Here is a 7,291-nt window from a genome sequence, read left to right on the forward strand (position 1 = left end):
TTTGAAAACATTTTTAAATTTTTTTTTCGAAAACAAAGGAGAAATTTTTGAAAGATTTTTTTGAAAAATTTTTTTGAAAACTTTTTTGAAAAGAAAACGAAAAGAAAGTTACCCAATCTGAGCAACAAGATGAACCGTCAGTTGTCCAAACTCAAACAATCCCCGGCAACGGCGCCAAAAACTTGGTGTTGTTGCCAGATCAAACTTGGCACTGATGTTACCAGACCAAAAGCTTGCCGAAAACTCGAACAATCCCCGGCAACGGCGCCAAAAACTTGGTATGCGAAATTGTTACTCAGGTTGTGAATTATTGTTCGAAATTGATTCCCTGGCGATGGCACCAAAAAAACGGATGCACAGAACCATGGTCTAAACATATCTTCACAACTTCGCATAACTAACCAGCAAGTGCACTGGGTCGTCCAAGTAATAAACCTTACGTGAGTAAGGGTCGATCCCACGGAGATTGTTGGTATGAAGCAAGCTATGGTCACCTTGTAAATCTCAGTCAGGCGGATATAAAATAGTTATGGAGTTTTCGAAATTAATACTAAAATAAGGATAGAAATACTTATGTAAATCATTGGTGAGAATTTCAGATAAGCGTATGGAGATGCATTCATTCCTCTGAACCTCTGCTTTCCTGCTGTCTTCATCCAATCAGTCTTACTCCTTTCTATGGTTGGCTTTGTGTAAGGATGTCACCGGTGCCAATGGCTACTTTCAATCCTCTCGGGAAAATGGTCCAAATGTTCTGTCACAGCACGGCTAATCGTCTGGAGGCATCACCCTTGTCGTTGGTTGCATCCTATTCCTCTCTGTGAAAATGGTCCGATGCACTGTCACTGCATGGCTAATCATCTTGGAGGTTCTCGATCATACTGGAATAGAATTTACTATCCTTTTGCATCTGTCACTACGCCCAGCACTCGCGAGTTTGGAGTTCGTCACAGTTATTCAATTCCAGAGTCCTACTCGGAATACCACGGACAAGGTTTAGACTTTCCGGACTCTCATGAATGCCGCCATCAATCTAGCTGATACCACGAAGATTCTGATTAAGAGATCTAAGAGATACTCATTCATTCTAATGTAGAACAGAAGTGGTTGTCAGGCACGCGTTCATAAGGAATGATGATGATTGTCACGTTCATCACATTCAGGTTGAAGTGCGAATGAATATCTTAGAAGCGAAATAAGATGAATTGAATAGAAAACAGTAGTACTTTGCATTAATCTTTGAAGAACAGCAGAGCTCCACACCTTAATATATGGAGTGCAGAAACTCTACCGTTGAAAATACATAAGTGATAATGGAGTTCATTGGTCTCGGCCCCAGAGGGGAACCGGAATAACCAAGACTATGAATACAATGATAAAAATTTCTATTTATAATAAACTAGTCACTAGGGTTTACAGAAGTAAGTAATTGATGCATAAATCCACTTCCGGGGCCCACTTGGTGTGTGCTTGGGCTGAGCTTGAAGTCTACACGTGGAGAGGTCATTCTTGGAGTTGAACGCCAGCTTTTGTGCCAGTTTGGGTGTTAAACTCCACTTTGCAACTTGTTTCTGGCGCTGGACGCCAGAATTGGGCAGAGAGCTGGCGTTGAACGCCAGTTTGCGTCATCTAAACTTGGGCAAAGTATAAACTATTATATATTGCTGGAATGCCCTGGATGTCTACGTTCCAATGCAATTGGAAGCGCGCCATTTTGAGTTCTGTAGCTCCAGAAAATCCATTTTGAGTGCAGGGAGGTCAGAATCCAACAGCATCAGCAGTCCTTCTTCAACCTCTGAATCTGATTTTTGCTCAAGTCCCTCAATTTCAGCCAGAAAATACCTGAAATCACAGAAAAACACACAAATTCATAGTAAAGTCCAGAAATGTGAATTTAACATAAAAACTAATGAAAACATCCCTAAAAGTAACTAGATTCTACTAAAAACATACTAAAAACAACGCCAAAAAGCGTATAAACTATCCGCTCATCAATGTGACACTACTAAGACTAATGGAGTAGATCCTGAAGTCTACAGGCTCATGATTTTTCCGTTTGCTGTAAGAGACAGAGCTAGAATATGGTTAGATTCTCAACCTAAAGATAGCCTGAACTCTTGGGATAAGCTGGTCAAGGCTTTCTTAGCCAAGTTCTTTCTTCCTCAAAAGCTGAGTAAGCTTAGAGTGGATGTTCAAACCTTCAGACAGAAGGAAGGTGAATCCCTCTATGAAGCTTGGGAGAGATACAAGCAACTGACCAAAAAGTGTCCTTCTGACATGCTTTCAGAATGGACCATCCTGGATATATTCTATGATGGTCTCTCTGAATTAGCTACGATGTCATTGGATACTTCTGCAGGTGGATCCATTCACCTAAAGAAAATGCCTACAGAAGCTCAAGAACTCATTGACATGGTTGCTAATAACCAGTTCATGTACACTTCTGAGAGGAATCCTGTGAGTAATGGGACGCCTCAGAAGAAGGGAGTTCTTGAAATTGATACTCTGAATGCCATATTGGCCCAGAATAAAATATTGACTCAGCAAGTCAATATGATTTCTCAGAGTCTGAATGAAATGCAAGCTGCATCCAACAGTACTCAAGAGGCATCTTCTGAAGAAGAAGCTTATGATCCTGAGAACCCTGCAATAGTAGAGGTGAATTACATGGGTGAACCATATGGAAACACCTATAATCCCTCATGGAGAAATCACCCAAATCTCTCATGGAAGGATCAACAAAAGCCTCAACAAGGCTTTAATAATGGTGGAAGAAACAGGTTTAGCAATAGCAAGCCTTTTCCATCATCCACTCAGCAATAGACAGAGAACTCTGAACAAAATTCCTCTAATTTAGCAAACTTAGTCTCTGATCTAAGGCCACTGTGAGTTTCATGAAAGAAACAAGGTCCTCTATTAGAAATTTGGAGGCACAAGTGGGACAGCTGAGTAAGAAAATCACTAAAACCCCTCCTAGTGCTCTCCCAAGCAATACAGAAGAAAATCCAAAAGGAGAGTGCAAGGCCATTGACATAGTCAACACGGCCGAACCTAGAGAAGAAGGGGAGGACGTGAATCCCAAGGAGGAAGACCTCCTGGGACGTCCAATGATCAATAAGGAGTATCCCTTTGAGGAACCAAAGGACTCTGAGGCTCATCTAGAGACCATAGAGATTCCATTAAACCTCCTTATGCCATTCATGAGTTCTGATGAGGATTCTTCTTCTGAAGAGAATGAGGATGTCACTGAAGAACAAGTTGCCAAGTTCCTTGGTGCAATCATGAAGCTGAATGCCAATTTATTTGGTAATGAGACTTGGGGAGATGAACCTCTGATGGGAAGCAGAAGCTGGTGAATTAAAAATTTATTAAAATGGTTACGTTGCAAGTATAGTTCTTAACTCACCGAAAATCTGCCTATCAATTTAGAAATATGTCACAGAGAGTTTAAATTAAAATTACTTGGAGTTTTAAGTCCCAGGTCGTCTCCCAACGAGTTGCAGAAAAGTGTGCTGTTTTATTAATCAGATGTTCCAAGAAGTTGAGCTAAGTAAATTGGAATTTAAATTGAGGAATTTTAAATAATATAAATAAAAGCCTTGACTGGGAATTGATCAGTTAGAATCTCTATCATTGATGGAGTGATTTTTAAGATTGATTTATAATTAACGGTTACTCTGTTTGGTTATCCTTTACTAGGTAAGGGAAAGTCAAACAAGTTGGACTGCCAAATCTATTCACGAGTTACAACCCACTTGGTTCAAAGGGATTGGCGTTGGTGACAGGATAGCAATCCAACATTTAATCCAACTATAAATTTCTCCTTCGATCCTTCCAACTCAAGAGTTCCTTTTTAATCAACTCCCTATCAAGTAATGAAACTACTCACGCATTGTAAATAAAGGATCCATGGCACATGAAAGGGAATTAAAAGAAGACATGATTATTGGAATTGAAATTGAATTAAAGAGAAATAATCCTTGCATTAATTAATCATAAAAGTATCTGAATAAAAAAATTGAACATAACAAAGAACATGGAAGAATAAAACCAAGTTAAGAGAACAAACTAGAGTGATGAAGTCTTGATGTGGAAATAACTCTTCTCAATGTTCCAATGCTAAGATCAATTGAAAATTAAAATCCAAAAAACTAGAGAGAAAAACCTAAGAGAGTGAAAAAAACTGGATCTAAAACTACTGAATGAATGTGTGTGTTGTTTCTGCATATTCTCTGACTCTAGTCTGCTGTTCCGAGCCAAAAATTGGGCCGAAATAAGGTCCAAAATCGCCCCCACCGAATTCTGCAGATTATGCAGATCGCACATGTCACGCGATCGCGTCGTCCATGCGGACGCGTCGCTTGCACTTCTTCCTCTCCACGCGTTCGCGTCGTCCACGCTACCGCGTCGCTTGCGCTTTCCAATCCGCGCGGCCGCGCAAGCCATGCGGCCGCGTCACTGCGATTTGTACTCCTTCGCGCGGTCGCGTGAGCCATGCGACCGCGTCACTTCTCGCTGGTTATCTCCTCAAATTCTTGTGTTCCTTCCATTTTTGCGAGCTTCCTCTCCAATCTCCATCTTATTCATGCCCTATAAGGCCTGAAACACTTGACACACAGATCATGGCATCGAATGGAATAAAGGAGAATTAAAAGTAAATAATTAAAGTCTCTAGGAAGCAATTTTCAAACATGTACTGAATTTAGGAAGAAAATCTAAATGCATGCTAAATTGATGAATAAGTGGGCAAGGATCATGACAAAACCACACAATATAAACCATAAAATAGTGGTTTATCAACCTCCCCACACTTAAACATTAGCATGTCCTCATGCTAAATTGAAGGAGACAAGGAAATAAGTATGAACATGTAGAAACTCTTGAAATGCAATGCAATCCTACGTATATAAATAAATGCAACTATATGATTATTGTCCACTTGATCAAAAGTAAATAAGCCCTTCAAAACAGTTACAAATCAAATTCCACTAATTCTATCATTATACAATAAAACCGATAAAAGTGCAAGAAGATAGCTTATGAAAGCAGGAAACATGAAAATTCAAGCATTGAACCCTCACTGATAATGTATGTACGCTCTAATCTCTAGTGTATAGGGTAATCACTCAATTCTTTTCTAGTCATGTTTTCTAACTTTTGTTTTTCTCTTAACCAATCAACAACAGTTAATATACCAATGCAAAAATCATGAGGTCTTTTCAGGGTTGTAATGGGGCCAAGGTGCAGGTAAGGATATACATATGGCTAAGTGAGCTTTATAAATTGAATCTTTAATTAACCTAAGCTCTCACCTAATATACATATATTCTATATACTTTTAAATTCATGCTTAGCTACCCATAATTCCCTTTTTCAACCCATACTCATGTTTCAACTTTGTATTTTAATTCTATCATATGTGCATTGATCTTTGAATTCTGAATTTAACATTGGGGTAATTTTGTCCCCTTATTTATTGATTTATTATTTTTTTTTTTTGATTATAAATAAAGCTTATCAATGCACATAGATTTTTCATTCTCATATCTTCACATGAGTAGGTATCCAAATCCCCTTTAAATTTTCATGACACATTCCCTCAACAACTTTTATTTCCACAATTTCCCATACTTAACTAGCACACACAATTCTATCTTAAGCTAACCAAAGATTCAATTTGGGATATATAATTGTTTTTTCGGCTTAAGGTTAGTAATGTGGTAAAATATCGAACAAATGGGAATTAAAGGCTCAAAGTGGTTAACAAAGGTAATTGAGAAGGGTAGGCTTGATTTGGATAAGTGAGTTTAAACAAATAATGGCCTCAATCATGTGCAAGCATGTAAATATAATAAATACTGGACATATAAGATAAAACAAAATATAGACTACAATCATAGAGAAGTAAACACACAAGAATAAAATGCTTATGGTTAAATAGTGTAACCATACATAAAGGCTCAAATCTTTCACAGGTTGTGTGTTCTTTAGCTCAAACATCATGTTCCAAATACAACTTAAGCAGATTTATCATAAAAATTTTGAAGAATTAGTGAAATTTTGTTCCAAAGATAGATTTTTAAAAGAAACTTATTGTCTTTTCAATCAAGTAGAACATGCATGCAACTATTCTAACCTATGCAGTTTATTCTATTCTATAAAAGAAAGAAAATCTAACTAAAATATCCTAATTATTGGTGCCAGAGAAGAGAATTTACCTCCGGAAGTCAGGTACTGACCGACCTCCCCACACTTAAGGCTTTGCACCGTCCTCGGTGCCATCTGTCAGGAACAGGGGTGGGCTGGTGGCAGTATCTCCATAGTCGGGATCATCATGGCTCCCGGTACTGGTAAAAAAAGTGGAGTCCGGGGTGTCTAAGTCTCTGAAGCGTCCCTTGAGTAGCTCCTTGAGGTGTTTGAATCGGCGCTCGTTACGGCGCTCTCTCATCTTAGCTTTCAGTTCATGCCGATCCAATTTTTCAAGTATCTACTGGAGCAATTTCTCGGTTGTAGATGCTTGTGGTGTTGAAGAAGGAATATCTTCAACTGGCTCAGTAGGCTGGCTTGTAGTGGCTACTGAAAGTCTGAGGTATTTCCCATGAGGGATATATTGATCATCCCGTGGAAGCATGGCTTTGGTGTCCCCAGCTCTGTAGGAGACTCCAGCTGCTGAGACAAGATCTGAGACCAAGGCGGGAAAAGGTAGGTTGCCGGCGATTTGTACATGCTCCATAGCATTCCGGATGTGTCTTGAAAAATTTAGAGGTTGGTCTGTAAGGATGCACCATAGTAGAACAGCCATGTCTGCAGTGAAGGAGGACTCATGAGTGCTCGAAAAGACGTAATGGGACATGATCTGTGCCCATACGCGAGCCTCCAAGGTAAGTACGGAAGCCAAGATTTCCTTAGAGCGGGAACGGTGGTATCCGTAGATCCAACGGCTGCCAGGTAAATCGATGACTCCGAGAACAGAGTCCCAGTCAAATTGGTATCTCTGGCGCTGAAGGGTGGCTTCTTGAAAAGCGTCCATTCTTGCAGGAATAGGGGGAAGACTCAGAACTTGCTGAATGGCTTCTTCTGTGATGGGGACTTGCTTCTGCTGAACATAAACAGACTACAGGGTCGGCATGTAGAAGTTGGAGTAGAACTCAACTACCCAAGAAAGATTGACCTGCCTTGGCTGTTTCCGTAGGAAACCCCATTGTCTTCGCTCAATTTGCGGCTCAACAAAGGTGGCAATATTGGGCGGGAGGATAAGAAGGTATTCATTGTTATAGTTCCTTTCTGCCAG

General features: G+C 39.7%; 1 non-coding gene across 1 annotated transcript; it reads right to left on the reverse strand.

The window, feature by feature from the left end:
* Window positions 1-2,175: 2,175 nt before the first annotated feature.
* Window positions 2,176-2,283, reverse strand: LOC148565201 (small nucleolar RNA R71). The gene has a single exon (XR_015884085.1). It is a non-coding gene; the product is annotated as a small nucleolar RNA R71 (small nucleolar RNA).
* Between the last annotated feature and the right edge of the window lie 5,008 nt (window positions 2,284-7,291).

This window comes from Arachis ipaensis, chromosome B5 (assembly GCF_059453495.1).
Source record: "Arachis ipaensis isolate K30076 ecotype BB chromosome B5, ASM5945349v1, whole genome shotgun sequence".
In the NCBI taxonomy this organism is placed as follows: Eukaryota; Viridiplantae; Streptophyta; class Magnoliopsida; order Fabales; family Fabaceae; genus Arachis; species Arachis ipaensis.